Raw genomic sequence first — 13,102 nt, forward strand, 5'->3', positions numbered from 1 at the left:
TTTGGTTATAGAAAGAGCAAGTAAGGCATTTCTTTACAATCTCCCTAGCTTGTTGCCATGTAATAGAAAACTCTTTCTTCAAACCTTTGCTATTAACATGATGTTTTTTATGAAATTCAGAGGCTTGTAGCACACTACCAATCAATAATTGATCAATTTCTGCATTACCTTGTGCTAGAGGACCTGGCAGACCCGTATAGGATCGGATGTGTGTTATGTACATAGGGCAAAGCCTGTTCCTAATCAAATCTTGCACCTGGATAAACAAAGAGGTTAGTTCTGTATCATCAGGTATAAATTCAGCAGTTTCAATATGTAAAATAACTCTTTCTGCATATTGTGAATCAGTAACTATATTAATAGGTTCTTTAAAATCCCTTAGCACCATAAGAATGGCATATAATTCTGTCTTCTGGACAGAATCATAAAAACTTTGTTCCACCTTACCCAAGTCTTATGATTTGTAACCTGCCTTCCCTGATTTATTGGCATCAGTATAGAACGTACGGGCTCCAGTTATTGGAGTATCACGGACGATTCGAGGAAGGATCCAAGAAGTTCTCTTTATGAAGTTAAGCCTCTTGCTTTTTGGATAGTTGTTATTAATGTCTCCCAAGAAATTAGCACAAGCTCTTTGCCATGGTTCATTATCTTCCCATAATTTCTTTAGTTCATCAGCAGTGAAAGGCACTATAATTTCTGCTGGGTCTATGCCTGCTAGTTGACGAAGTCTCAACTTGCCTTTTATAATTAACTCAGAGACTTTTTCTACATAAGTTTTCAGTTTCTTACTTGGTTTATGTGGTAAAAAGATCCATTCCAAGATAATATCATCTCTCTGCATTAAAATTCCTGTAGGGGAAATTTTTGATGGTAGTATGACGAGAATACAGTCGAGCTCTGGATTTACCCTATCCACATGTGCCTGTTGTAATTTTTCCTCAATCATCGTCAGTTCCTTTTCTGCTTCAGCTGTTAATTCTCTGGGACTGTTTAAATCTTTGTCACCATCCAAGGTTTTGTTCAAATGAATTATTAGATCAGGTGTTATCCCAATAGCTGGCCGTAGACTGGAAATGTCCCCTAAGAGTCTTTGAAAGTCATTAAGAGTCCGTAGGCGATCTCTCCGAATTTGTGCCTTTTGTGTCTTAATTTTTTGTAAACCTATTTTATAACCTAAATAATTAACAGAATCTCCCTTCTGAATCTTTTCAGGAGCAATTTGCAATCCCCATTTTGGTAAAAGTATTTTTATTTCTTCAAACAGTCTGTTCAAGGTATCCATGTTTGAATCGGATAACAAAATGTCGTCCATGTAATGATATACTATCGATTTGGGAAATTTCTTGCGTATTATTTGCAACGGTTGATTCACAAAATATTGGCACAGGGAGGGGCTATTTAACATACCCTGGGGGAGGACGGCCCAGTGGTACCTCCTCGAAGGTTGAGAATTATTATAAGTAGGCACTGTGAAGGCAAATTTTTCTCTATCTTCTTTTTGTAAAGGTATAGTGAAAAAACAATCCTTTAAATCAATAACTATGAGAGGCCATCCTTTTGGCAATAAAGAGGGCAAAGGAATTCCAGATTGCAGAGGGCCCATAGGTTGAATAACCTTGTTGATAGCCCTGAGATCTGTCACCATTCTCCATTTACCTGATTTTTTCTTAACCACAAATACAGGAGAATTCCAAGGGCTGGTAGATTCTTCTATATGTCCAGCATCTAATTGCTCTTGTACCAACTGTTCTAAAGCCTGTAACTTTTCCTCAGCTAAAGGCCATTGCTTTGTCCATATTGGTTTCTCAGTCAACCATTTTAAAGGCAAGGCTGTTGGTATCTCTGAAGGGACATCAATTGCTTGTTCTTGTACAGCCCGAATGGCCGGTTTTCTCCATTTGTAATATCTTTTAATATTATCCCCAGAAATATAGGCTCTAGAAGTAGCAGGAATGTTAATTTGGGTATTCCATTGTTGTAATAGGTCACGACCCCATAAATTCATTGCAATATTGGCTACATATGGCCTTAATTTTCCTATTTGTCCCTCTGGTCCTATACATTCAACCCATCTCGTGCTCTGCCTTACTTGAGATAGGGTTCCAATTCCCAGGAGCTGAACATTTACATTCTGAAGAGGCCAATATGGATGCCAAGATTCTGGGGTAATGATACTTATATCCGCACCTGTGTCCAGCAGGCCAGTAATAAAAATGCCATTTACACACACTCTCAGCTTTGGTCTTTGGTCATTTATAGAAGTTTGCCAAAACACACGGAACTCATCTTTCTGATCTTTATTGCTTGTAACAGTAGGCATGGGGCTTTCTAACTGTCCTGACGAGTCATGTTCTCTGTAGTAACTGGAAATGACTGAACCATGTTTGCCATGGGGTCTGTGAGGCCCCCCCTCACGTTTCCCGTCTGTATCAGGTTGCCTTGTCTATCTCTTGTAGACCTGCACTCATTCGTCCAGTGTCTGCCCTTTCCACATCTTCTACATAAACCTGAAGGCTGAGTCCTCCTATTTCTGTTATTTCTAGAAGATGCATTATTATTATTTCTGAAAATCCATTGTCTACAATTCCTTTTCATATGACCCATTTTGCCACAATTAAAACATTTGGTATTCTGATGTCTCCTTTTACCATTGGAAATTGCTTCTTCTACCCATGCTTCAGTGCCATAGTCAAATGTATCAACATCTAGTGTATGCAAGACCCATTCTTCTAATGGCGCTGATCTGAGCTTTAAATGTCCCAAAATCCTTTTGCATTCCACATTTGCATTTTCATAAGCCAAAGTCTCGATCATTATATGTCTTGCTTCTGGGTCAGATATCCCTATTTGTACAGCTTTAGTTATTCTTTGTAAAAAGTCAGTAAAGGGTTCTCTCTGACCCTGTTTAACTCTGACAAATGATTCCATCCTCTGTCCTGGGTCTTGTACCCTGTCCCAAGCCCTTAAGGCTGCTGTAGTACACACAGAGAGTATGTTTTCATCCAAATTAGCTTGTTCCTGAGGCTCGGAAAATAGCCCCTCTCCCAAAATTTGATCTATGGAAATCTCAATTCCCTTTGCTCTTTCCTGCTGTTCTAAAAGTCTAGCCTCTTGCCTGAATAAGCATTTCCATTTCAATTGCATTCCACTCTCAAGGACAGCAGAGCTCAGTTGAAACCAGTCAGAAGGCGTGACTTTATTCGTGGTGGCCCAAGATCTTAGCATCTCTTTAACAAAAGAGGCATTCATTCCAAAAGTCATTACAGCCTGTTTAATTTCTTTGAGATCATTCATACGGACAGGTTCCCATGTATCTTCCTTGATGACCCTAGGGTTTCTGGAACCAACTACTTTCTCTGTTGTTACAACTGGAAAGGCAGGTAGAACTGTAGGTAGAGCTTTGTGGGAATTGTCCCGGAGGGATTTACCCACAGATTTAGTTAAAATATGCCTTTCTACCTCTTGCTCTTCTTCCTCAGAATTTAGAAATTCCTCAATCTTTTCAATTCTATTCACCATTGCCTTCTTTAATGTCTGAATCTCCTGTACAGAATTATGTTCTAAAGCCTTCATTGAGGATTCTAAAGTATGAAGTTTGTCCATTAGAGATAACGTCTCATCTTTGGACATAATTTTTATAGCATATACCGTGCCTTCTTGTATAGATAATCTTTCTGTCAATCTGTCATAAGCTTTAGACAAAATCCGATTGTCACATTCAGCAGTTTTGATTCTCTCAGTTAATGTTTCTGTTCCTACTGAATGGGACTGAAGCTTACGATCCAAATCAGCTGTTCCTTCTTCCATAGTAATGAATTTCTCCTTAATATCAGCCGTTAATGCTTCAGTTCCTACTGAAAGGGACTGAAGCTTACGATCCAAATCAGGTGTTCCCTCTTCCATAGTAATGAATTTCTCCTTAACATCAGCCTGTACCTCTTCTAAATTTTTTTCAGTTTGTCGAGTTGTGTTAAACAAAGATCTGTTCTCTGCCTGGAGAACTGCAAACTGATTTTTGAGAAGATTGTTGTCATTCTCAATTGTTTTTAAGCGTTCAACCTCGTCTCGTAAAGACCTTATCATATTTCTATTATCAAACCATACAGTACCAAGGAAAACTACGAATCCCAGAAAGATCCATATCTGTGGGCTGACAGACACTTCTTGTAAAATCTCCCACATGGTACAACTGAAAAGGCTGTTAAAGTCTTGAATGGTAATGTTTTCAGACATTTTTCTTATTTATAAAAGAAAATTATGTACCTGTAATAAAGTTTTCCTGCCAGTGGTGGCTAAAGAAATGCACCTGAGTCCACATGGTCTAAGCCAGAGCCGGTCTGAAACAATTAACTCCAAACAAAAATTATTGTACTGCCTGTTAAGGGAAGGGGTTGGCGGCTTTTTTTTTTTTCCAAAACCGCAGGTGCTTCCCTTAAATCAGGCAGTGAGGGTTTGGAAGAAGCAGGGAGCTATTAACTGCTCTGTGGGGGGTCGCTGCTCTGCGACTGTAGTGGCCTGGAGTGGGGGAAGGGAAAGCAAACATACCAGTGACCACAAACAACCACGGACAAGTTTGAGAGGTAAGCAAATTTACAAGTGACTACAGAAACCATGAAAAATTGTCAGAGGACAAGACAGTTACTGTTGACAATGGTAATGTTTGAGATGGCAAAGCATAGTTAAGATTGACCATGGAGAACTGTCAGATGGCAAAACATAGTTAACAGTGATCTTGGAGAAGTTTCATCCTGCAAAGCAAACTTACCAGTGACCACAAACAACCACAGTCAAGTGTGAAAGATCAGTACAGCTTCAAGTAACCAAGGAAAACCAAGAAAAACAGTCAGATGGAAAAACACAGTAACAGTTTCCATGAAGCAGTATCAAGCTGAAAATCCAAGGAACCAATGACCACAAACAACCATGGACAAGATTGAGAGGTAAGCACAGTTACAAGTGACCATGGAAAACCACAAAAAATTGTCAGAGGGAAAGACATAGTTACTGGTGACATTGGACATGTGTGAGATGGCAAAGCATAGATAAGAATGACGACAGAGAACTGTCAGATGGCAAAACATAGTTAACAGTGTCCTTAGAGAAGTTTCATACTGCAAAGGAAACTTACCAGTGACCACGAACAACCACGAATAATTGTCAGAGGGCAAAACATAGTTACTGGTGACAAATGACATGTGTAAGATGGTAAAATGTGGTTAACAGTGTCCACAGAGAAGTCTTACACTGCAAAGAAAAATTACCAGTGACGAGGAACACCAGAGACAAGTGTGAGAGGCAAACACAGTTACCAGTGACCACAGAAAACCACTAACAATGGTCAGAGGGCAAGACATAGTTACTGGTGACATTGAACATGTGTGAGATTGCAAAGCATAGTTAAGTGTGACCATGAAAACTCTCAGAGAACAATACATAGTTAACAGTGACAAAAGAGAAGTATCATATTGCAAAGCAAACTTAGCAGTGACCACGAAGAACCATGAAAAGTGTAAGATGTAGGCATAGTTACAAGTGCCCACGGAAAACCACAAACAATTGTCAGAGCGCAAGACACAGTTACTGGTGACAATGGAAATGTGTGAGATGGTAAAGCATAGTTAACAGTGTCCACAGAGAAGTATCATATTGCAAAGCAAAATTACCAATGACCAGGAATACCACGAACAAGTGTGAGTGGTAAGCACAGTTACAAGTGACCACGGAAAAACATAAAAAATTGTCAGAGGGCAAAACACAGTTACAGGTGACAATGGAAATGTGTGAGATTGTAAAGCATAGTTAACAGTATCTATAGAGAAGTATCATACTGCCAAGCAAACTTATTAGTGACCATAAACAACCATGGACAATTGTGAGAGGTAAGTAGAGTTACAAATGACCATAGAAAAGCACAAACAATGGTCAGAGGGCAAGACACAGTTACTGGTGACATCAAACATGTGTGGGATGGAAAGTAAAGTTAAGAGTGACCATGGAGAATTATCAGATGGCAAAACATAGTTAACCTTGACCACGGAAATGTATCATACTGCAAAATACCCTTACCAGTGACCATGAACAACCACGGACAAATGTGAGAGGTAAACACAGTTACAAGTGACCACGAAAAACCACGAACAATTGTCAGAGAGCAAGACACAGTTAATGGTGACAACAGACAATGTGAGATGTAAGCAGAGTTAGTTACAAGGGACCACGGAAAACCATGGACATTTGATAGAGGGCAAGACACATTTACTGTGGACAACATATGTGTGAGATAGTAAAGCATAGTTAACAGTATCCACGGAGAAGTATCATACTGCAAAGCAAATTTACCAGTGACCACAAACAACCACTGACAAGTGTGAGAGGTAAGCACAGCTACAAATGACCATGGAAAACCATAAACATTGGTCAGAGGCCAAGACACACTTACTGGTGGCATCGGACATGTGTGAAATGGCAAAGCATAGTTAAGAATGACCACGGAGAACTGTCAGGTGGCAAAACACAGTTAACAATGACCACAAACCACTACTAACAAGTGTGAGAAAGGAGGGCACAGTTAACTCGACCACTGAAAGCTATCAGATGGCAAAGCAGTTAACAGTAACCGTGTACAACCATGAACAAGTATGAGAGAGGAAAACACAGTTATCAGTTACCATGAAAAACCACGAACAATTGTCAGATAGCAAGGCACAGTTACCAGTGACCACGGCAAAGTGTGAGATGTCAAAGCACAGTTAACAGTGATCACGCAAAAGTGTCAAACAATGAAGCACAGTTATCAGTGACCACGGACAAGTGTCAGAGAGCAAAGAAATGTAACCATGAAAACTCATGGACAATTGTCTGACAGCAAGTCATATTTACCAGTAACCATGAACAGCAATGAACAACTGTGACACAGGAAAGCACAGTTACGAGTGACCACAGAAAACTTTCAGATCCCAAAGCAATGTTATCAGTGACCACAAACAACCATGGACAATCATAAGATGGAAAAGTATCACTCTGCAAAGCAAAGTTACCAATAATTATGAACAACCACAGACAAGTGTGAGAGAGGACATCACAGTTACCATTGACCATGGAACACCATGAACAATTGTCAGATGTTAAGGCACAGTTACTGGTGACCACGGACAAGTGTGAGATGGCAAACTACAGTTAGCAGTGACCATGGACAACCTGGGACAAGTGTCAGATGGAAAATCAACTTTCTGTGACCATAGAAAGTTGTCAGACAGCAAAACACAGTTAACAGTGACCATGTACAAATGTCAGCCAGCAAAGCATGGTTAACAGTGACCATGGACAAGTGACAGACAGTGAAGCATAGTTACCAGTGACCACGGAAAGCTGTCATATGGCCAAACACAGTTAACTGTGACTATGGAGAAGTATAACACTGCAAAGCAAATTTTCCATTGACCATGAACAACTACAAACAAGTGTGAGAGTTAAGCACAGTTACAAGTGACCACGGAAAACCAAGAACAATTGTCAGAGGGCAAGGCACAGTTACTGGTAACAACAGCTAGTTGTAAGATGGCAAAGCACAGTTAACGGTGACCAAGACAACCAGGGACAAGTGTCAGATGGCAAATCAGTTAACCATGACCACAGAATTTGTCAGACAGAAAAGAACTGTTAACAGTGACCACGTAGAAGTGTCAGACAGCAAAGTACAGTTACCAGTAACCACGTACAAGTGTCAGACAGAAAAGCACAGTTAACAGTGACCACGGACAAAGGTCAGACAATGAATAGTTACCAGAAACCACAGAAAAATATCACATGGCAAGAAAACAGTTAACAGTGACCACGGAGAAGAATCACACTGCAAAGCAAAGTACCAGTAACAGTGAAAAACCACAGGCAATTGGCAGATGGCAAAGCCCAGTGAACAATGACCATGGAGAAGTATCACAGTGCAAAGCAAAGTTACCAGTGATCACGAACAACCACGAACAAGTGTGAGATAGGAAAGCACAGTTAACATTGACCATGGACAAGTGTCAGATGATGAAGCATAGTTACCAGTGACCATGAAAAGAAAGCTGTCTAATGGCAAAGCACAGTTAACAGTGACCATGGAGAATTATACAACTGAATAGCAAACTTACCAGTGACCTTAAACAACCACGGACAATTGTGAGAAAATTAAGCACAGTTACAAGTGACCATGGAAAGCCATGAACAATTGTCAGAGGATAGGACACAGTTACTGGTGACAACGGACATGTGTGAGATGGCTAAGCATAGTTAACAGTGACCACAAAGAAGTATTACACTACAAAGCAAACATACAAGTGACCACTAAAAAACACGGACAAGTGTGAGCGGAAAGCACAGTTACAAGTGAACACGGAAAACATGAACAATTGTCAGAGGGCAAGACACAGTTACTGGTGACGACAGACATGTATGAGATGGCAAAGCATAGTAAAGAGTGACCACAAAGAACTGTCAGATTGTAGTAATAAGAGCAGCGGGGCTGCGTCCCCGGCACCCAGTCGCCCACATGGCTAGCTTTACCCGAAATAATTACACGGAAACTGTATTCTTTTAAATACTACCTGACCCATTAGTTCCAGCCTCTTATTGGCTAGCTCTTACATATTGATCTAACCCATTTCTAATATTCTGTGTAGTACCACGAGCTGGCTTACCAGGAAAGATCTTAACCTGCGTCTGTCTGGAGTGTGAGAATCATGGCGACTCACTGACTCGGCTTCTTTCTCCCAGCATTCTGTGCTATCTACTCCACCCACCTAAGGGTTGGCCTGTCAAATGGGCCTAGGCAGTTTCTTTATTAATTAACCAATGAAAGCAACAGATTATAAAGAAATCACTCCCACATCATCATATGGCAAAACACAGTTAACACTGACCACAGAAAAGTATCATACTGCAAAGCAAATTTACCAGTAAACACAAACAACCACTGACAAGTGTGAGAGGTAGGAACAGTTACAAATGACCACAGAAAACCACAAACAATTGTCAGAGGGCAAGAGAGACTAACTGTTGACAACGAGCTTGTATCAGATGGCAAAGAATAGTTAACAGTTACCTTAGAGAACTGTCAAATGGCAAAGCACAGTTAACAGTGACCACAGAGAAGTATCACACTGCAAAGAAAACTTACAAGTGACCACGAACAACCACGGACAAGTGTGAGAGGTAGGAATAGTTACAAGTGATCGTGGAAAACCACGAACAATTGTCAGAAGGAAAGACACAGTTACTGGTGACAATGGACATGTGTGAGATGGCAAATAATAGTTAACAATGACCACGGAAGACTGTCAGATGGCAAAACACACTTAATAGTGACCACAAAAAAAGTATCATACTGCAAAACAAACTTATCAGTGACAAGGAACAACCATGGATAAGTGGGATAGGTAAGCACAGTTACAAGTGTCCACAGAAAACCATGCACAATTGTCACAGAGGAAAACACAGTTACTGGTGACAATGAATATCAGTGAGACAGCAAGTAATAGTTAACAGTGACCATGGAAGACTGTCAGTTGGCAAAACACACTTAACAGTGACCACAAAAAAAGTATCATACTGCAAAACAAACTTATCAGTGACAAGGAACAACCATGGAAAAGTGGGATAGGTAAGTACAGTTACAAGTGACCACAGAAATCCATGAACAATTGTCGCAGGGGAAGACACAGTTACTGGTGACAACGAACATCAGTGAGACAGCAAAGAATAGTTAACAGTGACCATGGAAAACTGTCAAATAACAAAGCACATTTAACAGTGACCTAGAGAAGTATCAAGTGGCAAAGCAAACTTACCACTGACCAAGAACAACCATGTACAAAGGTGAGAGGTAAGGACAGTTACAAGTGACCATGGAAAACCACGAATAATTGTCAGAGGGCAAGACAGAGTTAATGGTAACAACGGACAATGTGTGATATGGGAAAGCATAGTTAACAGTGACCATGGAAAACTGTCAGATGGCAAAATACAGTTAATAGTGACCACAGAGAAGTATCAAACAGCAAAGCAAACTTACCAGTGACCATGAACAACAATGCACAAGTGTGACAGTTAAGCACAGGAATATGTTACAATGGAAATTCACAAACAAATGTCAGAGGGCAAGACACAGTTACTGTTGAACATGAACATGTTTGATATGGCAAAACATAGTTAACAGTGACCAAGGAGAACTGTCAGATGGCAAAGCACAGTTAACAGTGACCACAGAGAATTATACCACTGAAAAGTGAACTTACCAGTTTCCATGAACACCATGGACAATTGTGAGAAAGTTAAGCACAGTTACAAGTGACTATGGAAAACCACGAACAATTGTCAGAGGGCAAGACATAGTTACTGGTGACCACAGACATGTGTGTGATGGCAAAACATAGTTAAAGTAACCACAGAGAAGTCTCACACTGCAAAACAAACTTACCAGTGATCACAAACAACCACGGACAAGTGTGAGAGGTAAGCACAGTTACAAAATACCATGGAAAACCACAAACAATTGTCAAAGGGAAAGACAGAGTTACTGGTGACAATGGACAAGTGTAAGAAGGCAAAGCACATTTAACAGTGTCCACGGAGAATTATTATACTGCAAAGCAAACTTACCAATGACCATGAACAAGTATAAGAGGTAAACACAGTTACAAGTGACAATGGAAAACAATGAACAATTGTTAGAGGGCAAGAACAGTTACTAGTGAAACAGACATATGTAAGATGGCAAAGCATACTTAACAGTGTCCATGGAGGGCTGTCAGATGGCCAAACACAGTTAACAGTGTCCACAGAGTATCACAATGCAAAGCAAACGTACCAGTGACCACAAACAACCACGGAAAAGTGTGAGAGGTAAGCACAATTACAAGTGACCACTGAAAACCACGAACAATAGTTAGAGGGCAAGACACAGTTACTGGTGACAACAGAAAAGGGTGAGAGGTAAGAACAGTTACGAGTGACCACGGAAAACCACGAACAAAGTCATAGAGCAAAACAAATTACTGGTGACAATGGACACGTGTGAGATAGCAAAGCATAGTAAACAGTGTCCACAGAGAAGTATACTTCCAATCAAACATACCAGAGACCAGGAATACCATGGACAAGTGTGAGAGGTAAACACAGTTAGAAGTAAACACGAAAACCCATGAACAATTTTCAGAGTGCAAGACACAGTTACTGGTGACTATGGACATGTTTGAGATGGCAAAGCATAGTTAAAAGTGTCCACGGAGAAGGGTCACAGAGAAGTCTCACACTGCAAAACAAACTTACCAGTGACCACAAACAACAACAGACAAGTGTGAGAGGTAAGCACAGTTACAAGTGACCACAGAAAACCATGAACAATTGTCAAAAGGAAAGACAGAGTTACTGGTGACAATGGACATGTGTAAGATGGCAAAGCATAGTTAAGACTGAGGATGGAAAACTGTCAGATGGCAAAACATAGTTAACAGTGACCACGGAGAACTATCATCTTGTAAAGCAAACTTACCACTGACCATGAACAACATGGACAAGTGTGAGAGGTAATCACAGTTAAAAGTGAACACAGAAAACAAGAACCACTGTCAGAGGGCAAGAAACAATTACTGGTGACAATGAACATGTATAAGATGGCAAAGCATAGTTAACAGTGTCCACGGAGAAGGGTTATACAGCAAAGCAAACATACCTCCAACAATCACAGACAAGTGTGAGAGGTAAGCACAATTACAAGTGACCACAGAAATCAACGAACAATTGCCAGATGGCAAGACACAGTCACTGGCGACAACGGACATCTGTTAGATGGCAAAGCGTATTGAGAGTGATTACAGAGAACTGTCAGATGGCAAAAATAGTTAACAGGAACCACAGAGAAGTATCATACTACAAAGCAACCTTACCACTGAAGACTAACACCACAGACAAGTGTGAGAGGAAAGCACAGTTACAAGTGACAACAGAAAACCACGAACAATTGTCAGAGGGCAAGAGACAGTTACTGGTGACAACTGATTTGTGTTAGATGGAAGAGCATAGTTAAGAGTGACCACGCAGAACTGTCAGATGGCAAAACATCATTAATAGTGTGCACGGAGAAGTATCATAGTGCAAAGAAAAGGTACCAGGTCCCACAAACAACCATGGACAAGTGAGAGAGGTAAGCACAATTACAAGTGACCATGAAAAACCATGAACAATTGTCAGAATGCAAGACACTGTTAATGGTGACAACAGACATTTGTTAGATGGAAAAGCATGTTTAAGAGTGACCGTGGAGAACTGTCAGATGGCAAAACACATTTAACAGTATCTACAGAGAAGTTTCATACTACAAAGCAAAAATACCAGTGATCACAAACAACCACGGAAAAGTGTCAGAGGTAAACACAATTACAAGTGACCACAGAAAACCATGATCAATTGTCAGAGGGCAAGAAACAGTTACCGGTGACAACAGTCAAGTGTGAGATTGCAAAACATTTTTACGAGTGACCACGAAGAACTGTCTGATGGCAAATCATAGTTAACAGTGACCACAGAGAAGTATCATATTGCAATGCAAACTTACCAGTGACCACGAACACCACTGACAAGTGTTAGAGGTAAGCACAATTACAAGTCACAATGGAAAACTACAGACAAATGTCAGAGGGCAAGACATAGTTACTTGTGACAATGTACATGTGTAAGATGGCAAAGCATAGTTAACAGTGACCACAGAGGACTGTCAGATGGCAAAATACAGTTAAAGTGACCACACAGAAGTACCATTCTGCAAAGCAAAATTACCAGTGACCACGATCAAACACAGACAAGTGTGAGAGATAAGCACAGTTACAAGTGTCCATGGAAAACCACGATCAATTGTCAGAGAGCAAGACACAGTTACTGGTGACAACGGAAATGTGTGACATGGCAAAGCAAAGTTAAGAATGACCACAGAGTACTGTCAGATATAAAAACATAGTTAACAGTGACCATGGAGAAGTATCATATGGTTAAGCAAATTACCAGTGACCATGAATATAACAGAAAGTTTGAGAGGTTAGCACAGTTACAAGAGACTACGGAA

Source organism: Chionomys nivalis, chromosome X, assembly GCF_950005125.1.
Source record: "Chionomys nivalis chromosome X, mChiNiv1.1, whole genome shotgun sequence".
NCBI classification, from domain to species: Eukaryota; Metazoa; Chordata; class Mammalia; order Rodentia; family Cricetidae; genus Chionomys; species Chionomys nivalis.